The sequence below is a fragment of the Sus scrofa genome, chromosome 12 (assembly GCF_054392235.1).
Source record: "Sus scrofa isolate SSC_HxYL_T2T_F1_AM1 chromosome 12, Sscrofa_HxYL_maternal_Yorkshire_Landrace_v2.0, whole genome shotgun sequence".
NCBI classification, from domain to species: domain Eukaryota; kingdom Metazoa; phylum Chordata; class Mammalia; order Artiodactyla; family Suidae; genus Sus; species Sus scrofa.
This window is the reverse complement of record NC_139394.1, coordinates 36,114,722-36,139,173: the sequence shown is the minus strand read 5'-3', so window position 1 is coordinate 36,139,173 and position 24,452 is coordinate 36,114,722. Positions and strand designations below refer to the sequence as shown.

The window sequence follows — 24,452 nt, the reverse complement described above, 5'->3', positions numbered from 1 at the left end:
CCTCAGCTTGCAGACCACTCTACCATGTGGCCTCCAGATTTCACCTGTGCATAATGGGAATCAGGAACCTCCAGTCTCCCTCCACCTAACCCTAGGTTTTGCTCTGGCAGAATGGGGATGGGAATCCTGTCTAAGAACTTGATCTAGGAAATATTTTTAAAAAATAAAAAGGAGCAGTAATTTTCAAGTGTGGACTGGGTCTTTGTGCCGCTAAAGATGTTTTGGCAGAATTCCTTGATGAGTGTTTTAATATGTGCAGAAGTAAATTCTGCTTCGTAAATCCTACTTATTTCCTTTGAATTCTCTTTCCTAGCTGGATTTAAGTGCCTCCAACAAAAGAGGCAGTGTCCCGTGGGTCTGTTTCAATCCCCACAGCACCCAGTAAAGGAATGAACCCATCAGGACATCTTCATCTTGTTGGAGAAAGGAAGATGTTTTATTTTCACTGTAGAATAGGAATTACTAGTTTGTAGCCCTTGGAAACAAACTGTCCCAGACACCAGAGGCAGGTGGCCAGGCTGCTTTGAGGTCCCCAAGTATGGAAGACTAGGAACATGCAGCAGAAGGTCTTATAGTGAATGAAGCAGATGACACCCGGGCTGCTGGCCCCCACCCCAGCAAAGTGAGGGGAGGGTTGGCAAATCACAGCTATAAAGATGAATCCTTCTACCTCTCTACCTGGTCTGGCCCCAGTGCCACCAAAATCACCTAACTTCTTCTTTCCCCTTTGCTTCTTCCTCTGTGGAGTTGCCTCTCGAAACCACCGGCAAAAGGGCTGCAAGTTCCCCCAGACTGGGTACTGAAAATGTCCCTCTGTGCCCTGAGACTCTGCTGCTGCTCCAGATTCCAGCTCTGGCCCAGGCACTAATTTCCTAGGAGGCCTTAGGCCCCACCCACTCACCTCGAGAAAGAAAATATTGAAGTTAATTAACAACCTACCAAGGTCCTTCCAGCTCTGGCATGTTTGACTCCCATCACTCTTTTATCCTGACCTCATTTCTCCTGGCCATTTGGAATGAGGCAGGAGGATTTGTCCTGAAAAATCACCTTTGTTTGTGTCATGGTTGGCCAGAGAGCCAAAAAGAGAGACTTAAGAGAGGGCTGAGCCCATTTATCTCACAGGAAGCATGCATATACCCCAGTTTCTAAAATGTTTTTCATCTGACATTCCAAGTAACCATCCCCATGTTGATGCTTCTTCAAGTCAAGGTCTGTTCCGTGCTCTTTGGAAGCAGCATAAACCGTGACAAATGGTCTCAGTTTAGTCATATGGTGATGCATCGATTTCCTAGTTACAGGGATGTATTCACCAACCTATTGCCCCCAAATGTAAAAATAATGAGCTTACCACCAAGCATGGAACATTGATAATATGAAACAGATTAGATTTATTGGAGACAATCCTTAATTTTTTGTAGAACATTGCCTTTTATTTTGATCCTAAGTGAATTTCAATTGCCTTCCACCTAAAAACCTTCTTTTCAGATGGTTGCTGAGGCAAGGAATTTTAAAGTTGTTTGTTTTTTAAGTGGATGTATTGGTTAGAAATTGTGCTCAGCCATGACTAACAAATACACAAAACACATTGGCTAAAACATGATGGGGACTCTTTTTATCTCTCCTGCAACTTGAAGTTGGGAGGAAGATGGTTCAGCCTTGTACCATGACTCCAAGATGCCTACAAGGTCCTAGGAACTTTTATTTCTGCTCCACCAGCTTTACTTTATGGCTTCCATTTCTGAAGTTGTACTCTCACTACAAGATAGCCACTGCAGCGCCAAACCTTACATCTGAGTTCCAGGCAGAGAGAGGAATAAGAGGGGAAGGGCAAACCAGTACATACCAGTCAAGTCAGCTGTGAGGCCCACTCAGCAACTTCTCCTTACGTTTCATTGACTAGAACTTAACCAGATGTCTACCACCAAATGCAAGAAATCCTAGAAGAGGCAGACTTTTGCAGGGTACATTGACTTTCTCCTACCAAATTCAGGGTTTCATCAGAAAGGAAAAAAGAGAGAATAGACTTGGGGTAGGCAACTGCTCTGGTGGGGTTGTTTTTCCTTCTAAAATTAATACTTATTTGTTAAGGTTAATTTTAAAACTCCAGAAATGGAGAAAAAAAGAGATAATGATGATTTTTAACTATGCTAAGTGATCTCCAGTAGCATTTAGTATAAAGCATATGCCTGGGTTTCTTTAATTAGCATTTGTGTTTTTCTGATTATATTTTTCTGACTATAAAAGGAATGCCTATTCATTAGGGAAACTCTGAGCAAAGTATAGAGAAGAAAATAGAAATCACTCATGACCCAAAGATAATCATTATACTATTCTGTTGTGTTTTCTGCAACTTATATATATATTTTTTTCATGTTAATAATCATAGTATAGAAAATAGGAATCACCCATAACCCAGAGATAATAATTATACTATTTTGTTGCAATTTCTGCCACTTTTATATATATTTTTCATATTAATAATCATAGTGTATATATAGCATTTCATATTAATAATCATAGTGTGTCTATATATATATATGTTGGTACCTTGTTTTTTTTCACTTTCTAAATAAAATTAGTGAATTCACATATGACCCTACTAGTGTCTCCTTGCACCTTCATAACAGGGCATTCCAAATCACGGTTGTGAAGCTGTTTGGGAGGTGCTTAAAGTAGGAGAGGATGAATAGCACAGACTGGTTTTCTCCACCCCTGTTTCTAGGAGACCATACGGCAGATTTGGCTCACTTCTCACTTGCAGGCTAAGACTCTATCATATGCTCTCCTTTCTGTATTTTTCCATCTTAAAAAATGTAAAGTGCACATGCCAAGAGTTAAAATGATTCTTTGGGAAACATGAGCTGTCATGCCCATTCTTAGTGCATGGCTCCCAGCGGTGGCTTTTGCTCTGGCTTGTAAATTCATAGGATCTCATAGCTAGATTGGGCCCTCATGGCCCCAGTTCCAAGCCCTAATACAACAGTGAAGAGAAGTAGACAGGAAAAGTGCCCTGCTCAGGGACACGTGGCATGGTTAATACCAGAACCCAGGCCTACCAAGTACCTTCCTAGTGATTTTTCCAATCTACTTGAGATGCTTTGGATGGTGTATCTAATTGGTCAACTTCAAAGGTATTACGACTCAGCATATAACCAACTGCAGCCAGTTGTGAAAGGCATTAACTAAAGCCTAGAGATTTATAACTTGCTTAGGGTGGTGTTTCTCATATGGGCCATTTCACGTAAAACACTTGGGTTTTCAGAGAAAATATATACTCTACAGAAAACAAGGCTTTCCATTCAGTGTTCACATGCTGTTGAGCTCAGACCTGGCTAAGTGACAAAGAGTAGTGCTATAGATTTATAGAATTTACAGCCTGGTTGGGGAGATGAGAGAAAATGAGCCACTATGGCACATTCATGCAATGAATTATCATACAACTGCAAAAGGGCATGAGGTAGACTTACATGAACTGTTGTGAAAAGATGGCCATGATGAGCATTAGAAGAAAAATGCTGAATGCAGATGAGTCTGAGGGCATATGTAGTAAGATCTCTTTTATGTTTAAAAAACAAAGTATATTCACCCACTTACAAGTTTTGTATACATAGATAATAGCTAGACACACACAAGTTTTCAATAGGGGCTATTCAATAGAGTGGATTTTAAGATGGGGAAACAACTTTTTTTATTTTTTTCATTCATTTCCATTTTTAAAATACAATCATGTATAGTCAGTTTCCCTGTCCTGCTTTTTGAATAATTATATTATCTACTACCACTGAGAAATTGTGGGGATTAAATGAATCGCTATGACTAAGATACTTAGAATTTTGCCAGGCACATACTAAGAGCTTAATAAACATTAGTGGTTATGATGATGATGGGGGAGGGGAAGATGAGTGCTCACATGCTCTTGATAATGCCTACAGGTAATCCCGCCATATGGTGTATGCGACACGGGGTGCCCATGGCAAGCAAAAGTTCCTGGGCAAGGACTTTGGTCCATATCACAGCAGTAGCTCAAGCCATAGCAGTGACAATACTGGATCCTCAACCACTGAGCCACCAGGGAACTCCATTGCTCACATGCTCTTGCTGAGCTTGTATATTCATACAAGTTATTCTTAGAGCAATTTGACCAGATATATATGCCAAAAAGCCTTTAAAATTTGAAAACATTTTAACCAACAGCTCCCTTTCAGAAATTTCTACTATGAAAAAAAGTAAGTGAATGAGAAATACAAAGATTATTCAAGAGCAAAATGTTGGCAACAATCCAATGTTCAAAAAGAGGAACAGTTTAATAAATTAGAGTTGATCTCTACAATGGAATAGCGTGCATTCATTGTAGTAATAATTCATTAGCATGATAATTAATATAATTAATGTAATTCATTAACATGGTAATATATTAATGATTTAATATTAAGTGAAAAAAGGCAAATTTCCAAATAGCATTTACAATATAGTTCCATTATGGTACAAAAAATATAATCAATAGATGTATGACTAAAAGCACATGCACTTAGGAGTTCCCTGGTGGCTCAGTAGGTTAAGGATCTGGTGTTGTCACTGTTGTGACATGGGTTCAATCCCTGACATGGGAACTTCTGCATGCCTTAGGTGTGGCCAAAATAAATACATAAATAAATAAATAAAAGCACATGCACTTAAGTATTAATAATATTGCACCCTGGGCAATTGTGCAAATTTTCTTCTCTATACTTAGATGTAGTTTTCAATTTTTCTACAATAAATATCTCTTACAAGTTTGTAAAAGAAAGGCAAAGGGAAGCATTTCATAATGCAGCCTCCAAGCCAACAGACTGGCATGGGGACACCTATGATCTGGAAGCCAGAAGAGATGCAAGTGCTTCAAGCCTCCAAAGATAAGTGGGCAAGCTTTTTCAGTTCCGACTGCAGACTCAGCAGACATGGGACTGACATCCCATCCTGACTTGGGAGACAGACTTTTGAATCTTGATTGAAGGACAAAAGAAGGAAATAGGTGAGCAAAACTGGACCATGTCATTGCAGTTAGTAGACTCAAATTCTTATGATGTCTCCTAGTTTTGCCTGGTACGATCCCAGTTGATGTCTTTTGACAATATCCTTTTCATTCTCAGCCACCATGTCTACTTGGAGTTTGCTCATTTGTTTCATTCTTTGCTTTAATTTCTTCCTCTAGTTGATATATTTCCTGTGCATTGAAGTTAGTCAAAGGCTTGGTTCAGATTCAACTTCTTTTTTGACAAGAATTCTTCCTAGATGGTTCTGTTTGCTGTACACTGCCTCATGTCAGGAATGCTCAATGTGGGTCATTCATCCAGCTTTTACTGATAGGCAAATGGACTCAGGTGGTGTCCACATGATTGGGCCATTGTGAAGTTCTCCACCACCATTTCAGCTCATGGGTTCATCCTTTGTTAATCATTGTTGGAATGACTGCATTAGAGGTTAGAAAATAATTCTAGCTCTAACATTCCTTTCACATTTATTGACTGGAATTCTTTTGTAAAAGAAGCATGTCCCTCATCAGTTAGTGCTGGGTTACACTCTAGCAAGGTTTACGCAGGAAGGACAGAATAAAGCTTAATTCTTTCCTTTTAATGGTCAGTTTTCAGATTAAGGAGTTGAAACCCTAATTACTTCAGGGTCCAGAGTTTTTATTTTTGTGTCATTTTTTGTTTGCTTGTTTGGGGCAGGGGTGGGGGATTTCTATTTTGTTTTTTAAATTTCGGTATCATTATGAATCCATTGGTTTTGTTTAGGTTAAATACATTTATAAAACAAATTATGCTCATAAATTAGGGACTATATTAGTCGAGCTTCTCCAGAGAACCAGTAGAGTAGGTGGGGAGAGAGTTGGAGGGGAGAGATTTATTCTAAGGAGCTGATTCGCACAATTGTGGGCCTGGAAATTTCAAAATCTATAGGGCAGCAGGCTGACTGGAGACCTGGAGAAGAGCTGATGTTGCAACTTGAGTCCAAGTCTCCTGGAGGCTGGATTCTTTCCTTGGGGAACCTCTGTCTTCTTCTCTTAAGGCCTTCAACTAATTGGATGAACTCCCCATATTATGGAGGATAATATGCTTTACTCAAAGCCAACTGACTTAAATGATAACCTCATCTAAAAATACACACCTCCACAACAGTATCTAGACTGATGTTTGACCAAATATCTGGGTATCACAGCTTAGCCAAGTTAACACATAAAATTATCCATCACATTATGCATATATTTAAAAAAAAAACTGGCAATACAAGTTAGGAAATGTAAAGTGAGTGCTAGAATCAGTGCTTACTCTGGGTGTTACACAGATACAGAAGAACACTTGGGCTGAACCAAACAAGAAAGGTTTAAATGAGTAATTTTTGTGTCTTCTCCTTGCTTAGGTGCCAGGCTGAGAATGGACCTAGTTCTGGCACTTTTCATGTAACTTCTTGTGTGTAACTTATATTAGTTCACCGAGTTTCTGAATCTTCATCTGAAAAAGCCAGGATAATAACATCTATTCTATCTACCATTGTACTTTGTTATGACAGCCAAAAGAAATGATATCTTTTAAAGCATTTTGAAAACTCTGATGCAAGTATAAGGTGTTAATTAGACTACTTTTGTTAACAACCAATAAACCACAGAGTGTCAAGGAATTGTGCTTAAAAGTTGCAGCCATAAGTTCTGGGGAACATTTGAGAGAGTCCATCACTCTAAGCCCTGCATTTGAAGAAGAGGAACAGTTGTTACTCCCCTAAGAGAAATAGAATCAGAGTACTGATTTTCCACATTAATGTCCCTGCCTGTAAATTCACGTTTGCCCTAGAGTCCCTATTTCTCTATCACCCATGTAGCATTGATAAATGCAAAGGACAGATATCTGGCTGGCTTGATTCATTAATGTATTTGTTCAAAATCTTTGTGTGTTTTTCGTTGTTGTTGTTGTTCTTTTTTTAAGGCCACACCTGTGGCATGTGGAAGTTCCCAGGCTAGGGTTCAAATCGGAGCGGCAGCTGCTGACCTACACCACAACCACATCCTTAACCCACTGAGAGAGGCCAGGGATCAAACCTACGTCCTCATGGTTACTAGTCTGATTCGTTTCTGCCGAGCCATGACAGGAACTCCCTCAATAAGCATTTTCAAACACCTGTCATATGTGTTTTATTATATGTGAGAACCTCTGACAGGTGTTACTGGAGACACAGAAATGAATCAAATCCAGAGTCTGTTCTCAAGCAATTTACAGGTTATTAAAAGGAAAAAGCCGTATTGTTTTTTTCAAAAATAATATAATGTAGAAATTAAAATGTACAATGAGAGGGACTTCCCTAGCAGTCTAGTATTTAAGGCTCGGTGCTCACACCGCTGTGGCCCAAGCTCAATCCCTGGTGGGGGAACTGAGATCCCATATCAAAACACTGCACATTGTGGCAAAAAAAAAAAAAAAAAAGTACAGTGAAAGAGATTAGTAACATTCCATGGAAATTCAGAGAAGGAGAGATCAGTTTTAACTGAAGGTTCCAGACAGCTTCTTGGAGGAGGTGGTACTGAGCTAGAGTGAAGAACAGGAAAAGATCTGGGCCTGTTAGATGGGGCCAGGTGAAGCAGATAGAATGGGGTGGGGATGCTGCAGATGAGCCGGAGGATACAAGGTTCTCGAAGGGAAGAAGTAGCAATAAACATGTGCTATTTGTGGTCATTTAATAATTTTCTCCTTTACCTCTAACCAACCCCCTTCTCTATAATTCTGGAAATGATCTTAGGATTCACCTAATGATGGCAAAGGGACTTCCTTTGTCTAGCCCACCAATGTCCACTAATGGGTAGCAGCAGGTTATAGCCGGTTGGTCAGCTCAGTGGAAAGGTTATTGTCGACTAACTACTTCATCAATTATTATTGCATTATGATTATGATGCTTTCTCACTCTAAAACTCTAGGATTCCAATGATTCTCAGAAACCAAATCTTCTCTGAAGGTTTTTAACATTTCAGACAGAAGTCTTTCTTACCTAGGGTATCCATGTCTCTGCTTCCCAAAACTGAAAGACAGAACTTAATTTAGCCTCCTTGATGATTCAGCCTCAAAAACAGAAGGGATCAGACCAGACTGTGCTGTATCACAGCATTGCCAGGATCATGAAGGCACAAAGGATAACTTACCCCTGAATTCAGTGGCTCCAGATTGCTCTGTGTGTTATCATGTTTTTTCTCTTTTATTACTGCCTTTTTGTTGAGCAGTCAATGCTAAGATTTTGAGGCTTTTAGCATACCAGCTTATCTCATCCCACTTTTGCTTCACTGGCTGCTTCTATTCTGCATGAGGCTTGGAAATCAGATCACCAATTTCTATTAGAATTATATATAAAGTAAGAGTAAATAAGTTCTGAGTAAGGATCTAAGAGGATTACCTACATGTCTGGTATCTTGAGACTTAGCGCCATCTGGTCTGGCTGTTTAATTAAAGGGGTGTGTGTGTGTGTGTGTGTGTGTGTGTGTGTCTAAGAGACAGAGAAAATGTATGTTTCACATGTGTGTGCTCCTTCACATGTGTTTTCCCTTATGTTTTGTTTTGTTTGTTTGTTTTTACTGCGATTGTGTGACTGGTAACTTCCATATTTATCTATTGGTAAAATGTGACAGTCTATCACTTGCCAAAAGAAGTTAAGAAGCATTGAAAAATCTGGAGTTCCCGTGGTGGCGCAGTGGTTAACGAATCTGACTAGGAACCATGAGGTTGCGGGTTCGGTCCCTGCCCTTGCTCAGTGGGTTAACGATCCTGTGTTGCTGTGAGCTGTGGTGTAGGTTGCAGACGCGGTTCGGATCCCGCGTTGCAGTGGCTCTGCCGTAGGCTGGTGGCTATAGCTCTGATTGGACCCCTAGCCTGGGAACCTCCACATGCCGTGGGAGAGGCCCAAGAAATGGCAAAATGACAAAAAAAAAAAAAAAAAGCATTGAAAAAATCTAAGAAAAGAGGAAATTTTGTAACACTGCGTGTAGGTGTTATCTGGGTTGCCCTGTGATGATTACAATGTGGCATAAGGAACAACATTATCTCTGAGAAACAGCAGTTATATTGACAAGTCCAAATTTCCATTTGAAATTGAAATAAAATGATGAGACTTGAGGTCTCCAGATCCCAAACCAGAGTTTCTTCAACTACTACAAAATACTACACACATGATAATTAGTATTAGAAATCAGAAGAAATCCTGCACCTCTGCACTTCTCCACCACATTGGAAGGGCATTTAACTAAGGGATGTAAGTTTGGAGTAATTACAACGCATCCCCCAAATCAACCAGTGATCATGCTAAACAGAAACACCTGAAAAGCTAATGAAAATATGAGTGCTCAGGTTCCATTGTCAAGAGTCCATTTTAGCAGATCTGGGCTGGGGCCAGAAGTTTGGGAGGGGAGTTCCTGCTGTGGTGCAGCAGGTTAAGCATTCAGTGTTGTCTCTGCAGTAGCGAGAGTTGGCTCCCTGGCCTGGCACAGTGGGTTAAGGATGCGGTGTTGCCGTAGCTGTGGCACAGGTCACAGCTGCAGCTCAGATTCGATCCCTGGCCCGGGAACTTCCATATGCTGAAGGTACAGCCAAAAAAGAAAAAAAAAAGTTGGGGAGAAATTTTCACCCATAAGTTTAAGCATCCAACTCCATCATAACTACAGTACCATGATCACACCAGGTTTTCATTCTATGAGCAAAGCAAATTGCTTTTGTGTTCCCAACCGTTTAGTGTTCAGGCATGGGCTTTAGATAGTTAGCAGGTCATTGCTCGTATTTTTTTTTTTTTCACAGTACATCCTTCTTCCTGCCTCTTCGTTCCCTGTTCAGATCACTGTGTACTCCTCAGCCCCTTTGCCCAAGCCTGTGCCAAAATAACAGACTATCTAGGCAGGCATGAGATCTCACCCCATTTCTTTCTGTTCTACCTCTGCTTGTGGTGCTCAGCTGGACGTGGTGATGAGGTTACTACAGGACATTTTCACTAGCCTCATGGGAAGGTTACAGCTTTTTCAGCAAGAATCAAGAAGGGGAAAAATGATCAAAGGCAATGTGAATAGTGAAAATAGTGACGGTGGTCCAGCTGGGACCTCAAAGTATTCCACGGGGTTGGAGGCCCACCTGCCAGAGGCCACACCAGAGCAATAGGGGTGCTCACTGTGAGTACACACTGAAACAAATGTTGTGCATATCAGCTCATTTAAAACTCCTGGCAGTCCTAAGATGGGCATACTATAATGCCTATTTTACATATAATGAAGCTAAGGCTAGGAAGTAATTTGTCCAAGTTTGTACAACTAGAAAGAGACAAAGCTGGGTTCAAAATCAGTGCAGCCATTGTAGGGTCTTACATTCAGCCACTAGGCTACATTGTCACACAACCAGATTTGTGCTGGATTATGCTCTGAACACACATTCAGATGTTGCCAAGATCCAAATGTCAGCCTATGGTCCTAAGCAAAGCTTTGGAGAAGGCTGGTCCCATGTGTACACCTGAGGGGCATGGTAGGGCTACTGAACCCTCTGAAAGCATTGGCTAGAAGCTTTGTTTATGCATCTAAAGGCCAAGAAATCCTCTGTTCCCTGAAGTCAGTGTCAAGATTTATGATTGATGCTGGCTGGAAGAAACACGGGGGTACTCCTGCTCCATTGGGAACAGAGAAAGCCCTCTCCATCAGGGAGATGGAGCATTATAGAATTCAGAAGAAGAGTTCCCTGGTGGCTCAGCACATTAAGAAACTGCCATTGTCACTGCTGTGGCACAGGTTCGATCCCTGGACTGGGAACTTCCATGTGCGGCAGGCACAGCACCCAAAAAATAGAATTCAGAAGAAATTACAGTGAAAGAGGCTGCACATGAGTCTGCAGGACCTAGAGAACTGGCCTATGGGCTCCCTGCTGCTATAAAGAGGTTCTATTCTACTTTCCCAGACTCAAGATCAGATATTAGGAAATGATAGAGCTGGGTTGTAAATAACATCCTCACCAATGAACATTTAACCCAGTGATTTTTGAACTCTGATGTGGCTGAGTTGTCCCACAAAAGTATCTTAAGACACATGCAAAGGAATAGAGTAGGTGTATCAGGTCATCTTCCCAGCCAACCCCATTTCAACCAGAACACCTCTATATCTCTGCTGAAATATGTTTTACATATTAGGCTTCTGTGTAAGCTTCTATTTGAAGGAGAGATTCTATGTTAAGAAATATGCTTGAAAGTAACTGTTTCTGGAGTTCCCATTGTGGCTCATTGGTAATGAACCTGACTGGTATCCACAAGGACACAGGTTCAATCCCTGGCCTTGCCAGTAGATTAGGGATCCAGCATTTCCATGAGCTATTGTGTGGGTTGCAGACACAGCTCAGATCCTGCGTTGCTGTAACTGTGGCATAGGCTGGCAGTTGCAACTCTGATCTGACCCCTAGCCTGGGAACGTCCATATGCTGTGGTTGTGCAGCACCCCCCCCAAAAAAAAAGAAGAAGAAAGAAAGAAAGAAAGTAACTGCTTCTATCCTTCTGAATTCATCTAAATTCTCCTGGATAGTTGGGGACCTGAGGCCTAGTGTCTGAGGCTAGACAAAATCTGAAGAATAACCACCTGCTACCATAAACTTTCAACACAGCTGGTTGGTCTCTATCTTAGCCCTTTACTGAGATGGTAAAATGACCAAAGTATCAAGTACCCTTGATGGCAAAATTGTACCCTTCTCTGAGGAAAGAAACACTCCCTCTATTAAGTTGGATGCTTTGGGTCAGAAAGGAATAAAAGGGGACTACCATTAAGGACCTAGTACATCACTATGTGTAGAGGCACCCAGCCAACTCCACCACTGTCAGCCTTTAGCCAACTCATACCTGAGCACCTATCGTATACAATTTTCAGAGAGAGCCTCAGTTCTATTGGGGAAATGCAAAGAAAAGGTTTTATAAAAAAGAGATTTGATTAATTACTTAGTGATCATTTCCCACTCATACCCAGCTTCTTCTTTCCTGTGTTGACCTAAAACAAATAGACAGCCAGGTATTTCTCCAGCAAGGATGGGTTTATTCAGGATCAGCAGAAAATTGCAAATTGGAGTCTGCACCTATAGCAAGCCAACTCTTCACAGGGCAAGTGAAGGAAAATGCTCTTTTTTTTTTTTTTTTTGGCTGCACCTGAGGCATGCAGAAGATACCAGGCCAGGGATCAAACCTGTGACATGGGAGTTCCCTTCATGGCTCAGCAGTTAACAAACCTAACTAGGATCCATGAGGATGCGGGTTCGATCCCTCGCCTCCTGTGCCTGTGAGCTGTGGTGTAAGTCGAAGACATGATTCAGATCTGGTGTTGCTTTGGCTGTGGTATAGGCTGGTGGCTACAGCTCCAATTGGACCCCTAGCCTGGGAACTTCCATATGCTGTGGGTGCAGCCCTAAAAAGACCAAAAAAAAAAAAAAAAACCTGTACCCTGGCAGTGACAATGCTGGATCCTTAACCCACTTACCCACCAGATAACTCCTGCATTTATAGAGAAGAAAAGGAGTGTGGGAGGCTGTAGTAAACCACGAGTCCTTGGCTTTTCATTGGCTGGATCCTTGCAGGGAAAGAAAAGGAGTCCTTCTTTTTTCTGTTGGACTCTGCTATCATCTCCGGGCATGAGAGAGTCCCTTTCTGAACTCCCAACTCTGTTTAATTGAGGTTCCAGTTTATTAACATTTTACAGCTGGCAGGGCCCATCTCTCATTGCTGAGATTGAAAACATAAGATATTCACTTTCCCAGCCTCTCTCATATCTGGGACATGGGAATGTGACCCATGCCTTCAGGGGGTTTCTGAAAAGGACTTTCCCTTCTATTAAAAAAAAAAAAAGCCCTGAAAATGCCCTTCTCCTTCATCACTTAACAGACACTTGGCAAATAGTACCTCCCTTATCCTCAAAGCAACCTCAGGAGGTGGTTAATAATGCAGTCCTGATTTTAGGAATGAAGAAACTGAGGCTGGGAGAGGTGAATTACTTGACCAAGATCATGTCCAATAGATGGCAGGGCCAAGATTTGAATTCACATGTGTATGGCTCCTATTATGGATTAAACTACATCCACTCAAAAAGGTATGTTGAGGAGTTCCCATTGTGGCTCACTGGGTTATGAACCCAACTAGTATCCATGAGGATGAGGGTTCCATCCCTGACCTTTCTCAGTGGGTTAAGGATCTGGTGTTGCCACAAGCTGCATTGTAGGTCACAGATGTGGCTCAGATTTGATGTTGCCATGTCTGTGGTGTAGGCTGGGACCTGCAGCTCTGATTCAACCCCTAGACCAGGAACCTCCATGTGCTGCAGGTGTGGCCCTCAAAAGAAAAAAAAAATGTAATGTTGAGGTCCTAATCCCCAGTTTTTCAGACTGTGACCTTATTTGGAAACAGGATCTCTATAGAAGTAATCAAGTTAAAATAAGGTCAGTAGAGTGGACCTAATCCAACATTACTGACGTCCTTATAAAAAAGGAGAAATTTGGGAGTTCCCGTCATGGTTCAGTGGTTAACGAGTCCGACTAGGAACCATGAGGTTGTGGGTTCGATCCCTGGCCTTGCTCAGTGGGTTAAGAATCCGGCGTTGCCGTGAGCTCTGGTGTAGGTTGCAAATACGGCTTGGATCCTGCATTGCTGTGGCTGTGGTATAGGCCTGTGGTGTAGGCCAGTGGCTGCAGCTCCAATTAGACCCCTAGTCTGGGAATCTCCATATGCCATGGGAACAGCCCTGGAAAAGGCAAAAAGACAAAAAAAAAAAAAAAAGGAGAAATTTGGACCCAGAGATTGACACACATGGAGTGAAGATGCTGTAGAGACACACAGGGAGAAGACAGCTCTGTGGCTGGAATGATGCATCTAGGAGCCAGAGAATGGCAAGGATTGATGGAAAATACCAGAAGCTAGAAGAGGCAAGAAGGGATTCTCCCTTCCAACCATCAGAGAGAGAGTGGCCATGCTGACACCTTGACTTCAGACATCCAGCCTCCAAAACTATAAAACCGTATGTTACGGTTGTTTTAAGCCACCCAGGTTTTGGTACTTTGTTACAGCAACTCTAAGAAACTAATAGAAATTCCAAATTCTTAAACACGTTCTTGCAGTGCTCCTTCTTATAGTGCTCACTGAAAAGATGCAAATTTACATACATGTGGCTGGGGATGTTACCATAGGAGTGGAAACAATCCTGGAAAATAGTGGTATCTTCTTGAAGGCACAAAGTCAAAGCTAAGCAAACCGTGTGTTGGCCCAGCCGGAAAGCCAGGTTTCAGTGCAGACCATCACAAACTCAATCTGCATGTATCACACGATAAGTATGGTCAGAGGTGCTCACACACAAGGTTCCCACCACCCTGCAGGATTGGTATCTCTATCCCCATACAGGTGATGGAACTGGCTGGCTCCAGATCCCACAGCTTATAAGCAAGACTTGAAACTTAGAGCTTCTGACAAGCCCCACTGTTCTTTCTGCCTGCTGTGAATTATTCCCACAGGAAACCATCTTCAGGGACACTGCCTCAGGATGCAGGCCCATATTAGGGGCTACACTGTGCGAGTATAATTCGCTTTATATGTTGCATTTCTATTTGTCCTTAGCTCTCTGAGGATTTGGGGGTAGGTTTTGGTTTTAAGCCTGTTTTTAAGACTTAAATCAGGCAGTGTGATCAGTTGCAGTTGCTGTCTCAGAATGCCCAACTGTATCTCCCCAATGGCCTCATTTCCCCCGTCTGTTCTTGTGCATTCTACTGCAGTGCAGCTAATAATTGCAACTAATTAACTTAAGAATTGCCTTGAGATAAAAACAAAAGTGCTTACGTTACAGAATTCAGTAGATTGGACGTAGGCATAAGAACTTGTCCCGTAAAAGGAAAATTCTGAACTTTGGCTTCCAGCCCTGGGCACCTCTGATGTCATCAAGACTATGATCTTAAGACTGTTGCTTTTCAATGGAACAGACCCGTGGTGCTTCCTCTACTTCCTGGAGAACTACCTCTGTGAAAGCCCTCCCTTTCTTTCCAACTTCTGGGGACGAAAATGTGCCTTAATGTCGTGGGTCTATCTCTACACATTGTCCAAGGAAGAGCAGCTCAGGAAGGAAGAAAATGGAAGGTAATGACTCAAGCTATAGTTCCTAGATAGTGAACTCCAGGAGGAAAGAAATATAGTGTCTGGAATTGCCTTTATTCATCCTTGCCTTCAGTTCATCCTTCCAGAATGAGGAATTTTTACAACATTTTTGCATTACATTTATCATGACAACCTGCTTGATGTAACCTCCAACTCTCATATCTCACGTCTAAATCTCTCCACCCACTGACCTTAATATCTTTGCAACCAGACTCCAAACACCCTTCTTTGTGAAACCTCCATTTGATTTGAATGACTCCAGAACAGGTTTGGCACTTTTTCATCTTCCGGGCTCCTTGCTCACAGCACCTCTCCACCAGAATCCCATCATAGCCGACGAGAAATACAAGAAGACCCATCTTCCAGTCCAATGGGTCTAAATTGCTTATGCAGGGACCAGTTTTATCAGAACAACCTCAGGGGCTTATTAGAGATAACTGAGCTCTACTCCCAGATGATTCTGAGGCACAGGCAATTTGGAATCTAAGAGCCCAAATTCACTCACGCAGAACAGGTCTCCCCTCTATACCATCCTAAGACATGGAAATCAGCACCTGCTTGAATACTATAATTTGGTCTTGAATTGCATTTCTTTTTTATGGCTGCACCCATGACACATGGAAGTTCCCAGGCCAGGGACTGAATCCTAGCTGCAGCTGTGACCTACACCATACCTGTGGCAACACTGGCTCCTTTAACCCACTGCACTGGGCCAGGGATCAAACCCATGCCTCCACAATGACTTGTACTACTGCAGATGGATACTTAACCCACTATGCCAGAGCAGAAATTCCTTGACTTGCATTTTTAGACAATGCTGTTTGTCAAATATTTCTGCCATATTTGAGAAAGTATTATCTTCTTTGCAAATCCTACTATTTGACCTAATTCTGTCATATAAGTCACACAGTCAAGTCCAACAGCTCTTCCCAGTAGCAGTTGTTCAGATACCTAAAGATATATCTCACCTCCCATTCACTTCCTTCATCTCCCCCATCAACTCTAATTTTCTAGTTCGACAACTCTAATTCCTTCAAATATAGATCATAACTTATCATCATCATCATCATCCTTGCCATGAGAAAACAGAGGCTATGGAAGGTTAAATAATTTCCCTAAGGTAACAATGAGTGTCTGAGCTTGAACCTGAGAAAGTCTGTCTTACTCCAGAGTGAATGGCCTTAACTGCTATGCTGTCACCAACTTGCTCATTATTCTTTGCACTCTCTCCAATTTTAATGTCTCATTAAATGTGATACCCAGAATGGGACACAATGTTTGTGAACCTGTCTGCCTAGCACAGAATACAGTTCTCTCATTACCCACTGCTCACTCCTACTAACACAGGCTAAGATGACCTTGGTATTTCCTAGCATCTCCATCACATGGCTCACTGACATCAATTAAAATTCACATGGACTGTTGCAAAATCAGGTATTATGTCTATTGTATTAATTGCCTGTCATGGGATTCCTCTCCCTAGCCTACTGTGTCTAGGGAGTGTTCAGCATGGGGTCCTCATTTCATTTCTAGGTGCCCCCTCATCCCGGACTGGAGGGATGGTCCTTCCTTGGTCCCCAAATAAAGAATAAATTTCACTGGGAAAAAATCAACTATTATGTGCCAATCAAAGAACTATGGACTAGAAATGCGGGAGTGGATACAGTGTTGGATAAGGCACACCTTGCTTTCAAAGGAACAAAGAAAGAGGAGGCGAGAGTGGAAGCAATGACAGAACTGGCTCCCGACCATATCACTGGTATTCTAAGACTGTCAGGCATGGAGATCTTAGGGAGACTCAAACCTTCTCCAACTATGTGACTAATGTTACTTTGTGACTCTATGATTTCTGGAGGCTGAGCAGAAGAGCATGTCAGATGCTTAAATCTACCACCCAATATGTCTTATCCTTTGCTTGTAAATTTGATTTATTTTAAACTTGAGTTAAGGACTTTCTTTCTATTTGCACTTAATTTATCAAGTGGGTTGTGTTCCATGTTTCCAAACTTAGTGTTTCATTTTGTTTAGCCTACTAAACAAGAATCCGATTCTGCAATCTCAACACTCCCAGCTCCCAACCTCCCCCAAGAGGAATGAACATGCCTTCTATGTATGTCACTGATAAAACTGTTAAGAAGGAACTGACCCTGGACAGGCGGTATTGCAACAGAGATACAAGCTGAGGCTGGGAAAGGGCTGGATCCAGTTTGTTCATTACTGACTCCCCAGGACACAGCACAGGGATCTTTACAGAGTGGATGCTATACTAAGCCTTGTATAAATTAATCAGTTGAGGTCCTCCAGTTTCAACCCATAGAATATTAGAATATCTTAGCTGGAAAGAACCTTAAAAGTCTTTTAACTCAACACCCTCTCTTCATATAGTCAGAAAAGGAAACCCAAAGAGGAACAGTTATTTACTTCAAATCACTTACTTAAGGAAAAAAACAAACAAACAAACACAAAAACAAAAAACACCTTAAGGACCTAGGCTTCCTATTTTCTAATGCAGAGCACTTCCCATCATAACGAGCAGCGGAGTTACCAATCAACACTCTCCTATTAAATGAGTTCACCCCATAACTGTACTACTACTATCAAGCCTGGGTGGGGGGGACTTGTGAAAGCCTCATTTAGGGCAGAAGAAATACCTTTTTCTTTTGACTCAAAGATCAAATGCTCCTGGGTGAATAAGAATAAATCCCCAGCTCCTTGGATCCTAAATCTGCCAAAATAAGGAAAAGACTCTTTTTTTTTTTTTTTTTTTTTTTTTTTTTTTTTTTGTCTTTTTGCCATTTCTTTGGGCCTCCCGTGGCATATGGAGGTTCCCAGGCTAGGGGTCGAATCGGAGCTGTAGCCACTGGCTTACGCCAGAGCCACAGCAACTCGGGATCTGAGCCACATCTGGGAGCTACACCACAGCTCACGGCAACGCCGGATCGTTAACCCACTGAGCAAGGGCAGGGACCGAACCCACAACCTCATGGTTCCTAGTCGGATTCGTTAACCACTGCGCCACAATGGGAACTCCAGGGAAAAGACTCTTAACAGAGAGTTCCTGAAAGTATCTCTGGGGTTCTAGAGGGGGGAAAAAAAAAAAAAAAGCTTTCCAGCATTCCTTAGACATAGCAATCAGCTTCCAAAGGAGCTCTCTGGAGTATTGAACCCCATCAGAGGCCCATGACCCCAAAGGCCAAAATGTTCTGTTCTGGCTCTGACCTGTAATGAATTCTGCTGCCCAGATCACAATGAATATTAAATGCTATATATTGTTGCATACTTAATAACCCCCTCATACTGGGGTTTTCCTTCTTTATTTCAAATCTTCATGACAATCCTGCAGCTATCTTTTATTGGCTCATTTTCCAGATGAGGTAATATCTATCCATCTAAGTCCAAGATTTAGTTCAAGGCCATACACGTTCCATAGCACCAGACCTCTTGCCCCCAAATCTGTCAATTATTTCAGTTTGACCTCACCTAACCACCAAACAAGTTATCAGAATAATATGAATTTGGCTACCATCAAAGGCTATCTGTAGCCTTTCCCATCTGCTACTCCAGACCAAGCTCCCAGTGGATTTCTAATGTAACCTACATTTGCAGCCTTCTTCTGCAAGGACCCTCTACCCTGAATTGTTCTATCTACTAACCATATCACAGAATCAAAAACAATATGACTTCAAGGGTACACTTAACTTATTCAATACTACCACTGTGGAGGAGGGGCCTAGGGTTCATTTTTCCTCATTAAAGAAATAGATCATAAAAATGAACAAGTTATATTTTGCTGGATATGCATAGAAATTATTTGTTTAAACCACTCCATCTGTGGCATTTTATATAACAGCCCTAGCTGACTAACATAGTTGTGTGATCACCGCCATAATCAAGATATAGGATATATCCAACATTCCAAAACGTTTCTCTTTGTAGTCAATCTTCTTTCTCCACCTTCGGTCTCTGCCATCTGTTGACCTGTTTCTGCTCCTACAGTTTCATCTTTCCCAGAATGTCATATAAATGGAATCATACATCGAGAGCCTCTCGAATCTGGCTTTTTTCACTTAGCATTATGCTCTGAGAATCATCCCTGCGGCTGCACAGATAATCATTTCTTTTGGGTTTTTCTTTTTTCTTTTTATTTTTACAGCCAGGTGATGCTTTTAATTTTTTTTTCATTTTTTTCACTTTTTTTAGTAGAAGTAGAGTTGATCTACTATGTTGTGTTAGTTTCTAGTGCATAGCAAAGTGATCCAGCTTTTTTAATATAGATATTCTTTTTCATATTTTTATTGTAGATCATTAGAAGATATTGAATATAGTTCTCTGTGTTATACAGTGGGGTTTTAGTGTTTACATTTCTTTTTGATGAAGCTGTTTGGAGAGTGTATGAGCAAGAGAGAAGAGAGAAAAGGAAGAGGAACAAGACCTTGGTTTTGAGGAGTAAGGTGATGTTGAGTCAAGAATCAGATATTTCAGAAATTGAATGTACTCAAAATACTGTACAAATAGTTCCTTTAGATTTTTCCTAAATCTAATCTAGATAAATCTCTCCCATATCTCTCTCTCCTTGGCCTTAGGTCAAAGTTGAGATCATCATATTTCCTAACCTCTGTCTCCTATTACCCTTAGTCTGTGTGAGGACTCAATCCTGCTTAATTTTACTATGTTTCTCAGCTTATTCTCTGGAGTTCTCCCCCCTTGACTCTCTCTCTTCCTCCAACATGTTCATTATATGTGCTGAGGTATATAGGGGGTCCTTAAAACCTATGTAGTGCTGATTTGTATATTTATGTGTTTTAAATATAAGTAAAGGGTATTGTGATATACAGAGCTTGAACCGCTTTTTAACTCAGCACTATGGTTTTGAGATCTAGCCATAATGAATTAATGTGTAGTGCTTTGTAAACTATAAAAAACTCAGCAAATATTTGCTACTACTAACTTGTAGTAGTAGTAGTAGTAATGATAACAGTTTATTCATGAAATCTTTTTGAGCCTCTATTTTGTCAAACCTTAGGTACAGAGGAATGCTACTTTTTTAAAAAGACGCAGTTCTTAGAGTTCCTGCCCTGGATCAGTGGAAATGCATCTGACTAGCATCCATGAGGACACAGGTTCCATCCCCAGCCTCGTTCAGTGGGTTAAGGATCTGGCATTGCTGTGAGCTGTGGTGTAGGTCGCAGATGTGGCTTGGATCCTGGGTTGCTGTGGCTGTGGTGTAGGCCAGCAGCTACAGCTCCAATTTGACCCCTAGCCTGGGAACCTCCATATGCTGCAGGTGCAGCCCTAAAAATATTTTTTTTAAAAAAAGGACACAGTTCTTTATGGAGAAATAGAGTAAACAAATAAGTACATAATGAACTATATAACTATGATGGTAATAATCCTAAAATTATAAAGAATTAAGTGGTATGAGAGTTTCCTAATGAGAGTTTCTAAGCTCATCTTGAGACTCACAGACTGTTTCTCTGAGGCAAGGACACTTCAGCCAATTTTTTGTCCCTTGAGCTAGAGCTCCCATGAGACCCACATTAGTCACATACACTGTGCATATACCAGCTGGATAAATTTGAACAAAAGAAATCTAGGACTGAGCTGCCAAAAATCAGGTCCAATGTCTACTGTAGGGAGATGAGTCAAACGTAGGTGATGCAGAGGTGACAGAGTGACACAAATAATTGAAAACAGGACTCATCTATAGTGGCGTCATCACACGCCAGCATCATCAAAAGATATATTAAGATCCTACTGCCAGACTTGGCTGATCGAACTGCAGGTCTGTTTTTTTTTTTTTTTTTTTTTTTTTTTTTTTTTTTTTTTTTGGAAGGAAGTGCAATTAGAGAAAGTTAAGTAGCAGATCCCAGACACAGGATGGAAACATCGCCTTCGGCTCTAGCACTGATTGGCACCAAGAGGAAAAACTCAGGTTCAAAATAAAGGATTAATGCCCCCAAACTCACTAAGCACTTTATTTTGTATTTGTTTCAACTGAATAGGCTGTAGGAAGGAGAAGAAAGAGCAACACTTGAAACAGGGAGCACATACCCAAGTAAGGATCAGTTAGTTCAGACAACAGGCAAATCCCAGCTCCCCACTCCTATTAGTCTCAAGAACTAGATCTGCTTATGGGTTAATGGCATTTACAAATGTTTTCCCTTTAGTGACATAGCCAGATAAAGATTTTGAGAGCTGTCAGCAGGATTTTGTTTTTAACGCAAGCCTAGGGAAACACTGTTCTTCGTTTAAAAAGCGTTTTTGTATTTTCTAATAGTGCAGACCTATGTAAAAAATGCCAGGTTTCACCTCTCCTAATCTACTTCTACCACATGAACTAATCTCTTAAAAATCTCTGTCCTTCGGTTGGAGGAAAACCATTACATCATAACTGCTTACCGATTTGCAATCCTCTGAATGAGGAAATCTGAAATTGTAAAGTGCTACGTAGGATTCACCAAAATGCTTGATGTTTAATGGTGCCTAAAAGACTAAAGAGCATGGTCTATTTCAAATGCATTTGGAAAGCCTCTCAATTTGCCTTTTTTTTTTTAATGTGTTGGCACGAGTGGAGATTTAACACCAATGTGACTAGAAAGTAATGAAATTTATCCTTAATCCCCAAAGGATAAACTCACATTATTTTTTACTGTTTGAATGATTTATTGTAACAAATATTTACCTAGCTTTCCTACTATATTCAACAGAGAAACAAAAATTAACAAAACACAGACCTTAAATAAATAAATAAATAAATAAATAAATAAATCCGCAAACTTAAAGAGACACAGATCTTTTTTTTTATTTTTTTATTTTTTTTGGCCGCACTCATGGCATGCCTAAGTTTCTGGCCCAGGAATTGAACACAAGCCACAACAGTGGCCCAAGCCATTGCAGTGATGATGCCAGGTCCTTAACTTCTTGCACCGCCAGGGAACTCCAAAAAGCCACAGTTCTTAAATGGACTTCCAGTGATGTTTGATAACCATAATGTTGTTAAATATCCATATTTCTAAATCTATTTGGGGAAAAATAGAGCTCAAAACTTTAATCAGATTATCAAAGGTACCTGTGGCTTCAGGAAATATAAGGATCTCTGTGCTAATCATGGGATAAGTCATACATGAAGATTGAATGATAGATTGTTAAAGGTGAAATGATACTATAAAGCCATATAGACTGGATTAGCCTCCTTCAGTTTACAAGTGAGAAAACTGACGTTCTGAAGCGGGAGATGACTTGCTCTTAGTGCCAGAGAGTACTAAGGCTTGGGCCGCAGCCCCCATTCTGGAACTATAGCTATGCCTGGGGTAGGGTAAGATAAGTAAAGAAAAGAACTACAGGAAAAACGGGAAACTATATTTCTTCGACTCTGTCAAAAAAGACCTGATATGGGATGTGGCTTTTGAAATAGGCTCAAATGATGGGCTTTGAGACACACTATTGAGAAGATTAAGGAGGGATTAGATGGAGTTAGGAACATATGAATGTGTGGGTGTGGATGTGGGTGTGTGGGTGAGTGTGTGTGTGTGTGTGTGTGTGTGTAGAACAGGAGACAAGACTGGAAAAATAAGCAGTGGCTCTATTGTGAAAGGTGTCAGAGGTAAGATGAGAACAGATATGCCATGTACCGCACAAGTTAAAGAATCCACAATGTACCATATATCCCCTGTCACATTTCTGAAGACTTCTTTAAGTGCTCACACTTTTCTCAGCACTGACAAACACTCATAAAGTCTGCTGGTAGGACTATAAACAGATACAACAGGTACTGGAGGGCAATTTGGGAATCAGTATCAAAATGTTTTGAAAAGCTTTGGACTGGGCAATACCTCTTCCAGGAATTTATTCTAAGTTAACAATAATGAACATGCATAGAGATTTCTAAGACTATCCATTGCCATGTTCATTCTAGTAAAAGAGTAATTATAAACTGCCTAATCTCTATACACAGAGGATGTTAAGTAAATTATGGCAACACCTCAAAATGGAAAAAAAAAAAAACAGGATCATGAGCTATCATATTGTAGAAGAGTAGTTAATGGGGAAATGTTTGTGATAAATTGTGAATATCTAAATTTGCTTTGACTATTTTACCTTCCCTATTATGTTTCTCTCAAATGAGAAGCCAGAGGTTTTTAACTCACCTGTATGCCTTATCTTCATAGAACGCCGATGGCACATGTTTAGAGAAACAAGGCAAGTTGCAAACCAGTAAGTATACTCTTATCCTTAGTATCAAAATAGACTGAAAAGATATTCACCATAAAGTTAATAATGACAATCCCCAGTTGTGACGTCAGCATTTTAAAAATTTTGCTCTGTTTTTCTATGTTTTCTAGATTGAAAAAATAATAACTGATATTTTTAAAAGCTAAACAACATAGGTTTGTTCTTAAAAGACTGCAATCCCTGAAGTATGATTATTTTTGAATGAGGAAGTTAACCTAGCCAGGAGGACTTCTGACCTCCAAAGTTCTTTCTTGGGTTTAATGCATACCCAAAGGTCATATGACACTTCCCTTTCTCAGCCCTTCCAATCTTATTTTGCAGACTTGTTTCAACTGGGATAATTTATTTAAAGCTTTCATTTCCCTCTTAGCCCTTCCTTCCTTAAGTGAGCCCATCTAAAAAACGGGTTTTTTTTTTTTTAATATGAATATTCCCAAGATTCCTACCGAACACAGATTCAAAACCTACTTCCTCGGAAAGTTACTTCTGGTTTGTTAAAAGTGCCACTGCTGACCAGATGACAGAGTGATCGGCTGGTAATGAGAGAGAAGAGGAAGTACACTTGACTCTGACTGGTCCTGATGTCCTTCCAGGCTGACATGTCTTTGCACATCAGAAAGAAAATTCTTATGATGCTATGCAGGTAGATATCTCCCAGAAAATTCAGGGCTCAGTCATTGACCCTCCAAAGGCAAAAAAACCTGTAGGTTATTCCAGATATCACCCAGTGAAGATCCACCCCACTGCCAAGCTTAATGGTCTTGATCAAATACTCTGAACACCTGTGGGATTTACTGTTCCAATCTAGGGACCAGCAATTAACAGCAGACTGGGTTAATACCCTGGGGTACGTGTATGCTACACCTGCAGGGGGAGGAGGAAGCAATGGGGCTTCCAAGGAGCTGCTAATATTCTGTTTCTTGTTTTCATGCTGGTTATAAGGGAGTAAGGTAATACTCAGCTTCGAAAGACTCATTCAGTGTACATAAGTGATCTTTTTAGTACAAATGATATATGTTAATAAAATTTTTTTAAAAATCCACCTGGGGACCATTACCATCCCCAGTGCAAGAATC

At 40.9% G+C, this 24,452-nt stretch overlaps 1 protein-coding gene across 3 annotated transcripts in view; it reads left to right on the top strand.

Moving 5' to 3' along the window:
- The window catches only part of SMIM36 (small integral membrane protein 36), a 57,056-nt gene that overhangs the window by 9,762 nt on the left and 22,842 nt on the right, over positions 1-24,452 (top strand). For 2 of the 3 annotated variants that reach the window (XM_084983019.1, XM_084983018.1), the window contains exon 2: positions 23,313-23,358. The exons of the other annotated variant lie outside the window; for it this stretch is intronic. The gene's annotated coding sequence lies outside the window, so the exon portion shown is untranslated. The remainder of the gene's footprint in view (positions 1-23,312; positions 23,359-24,452) is intronic. 3 annotated transcript variants of the gene reach the window in all.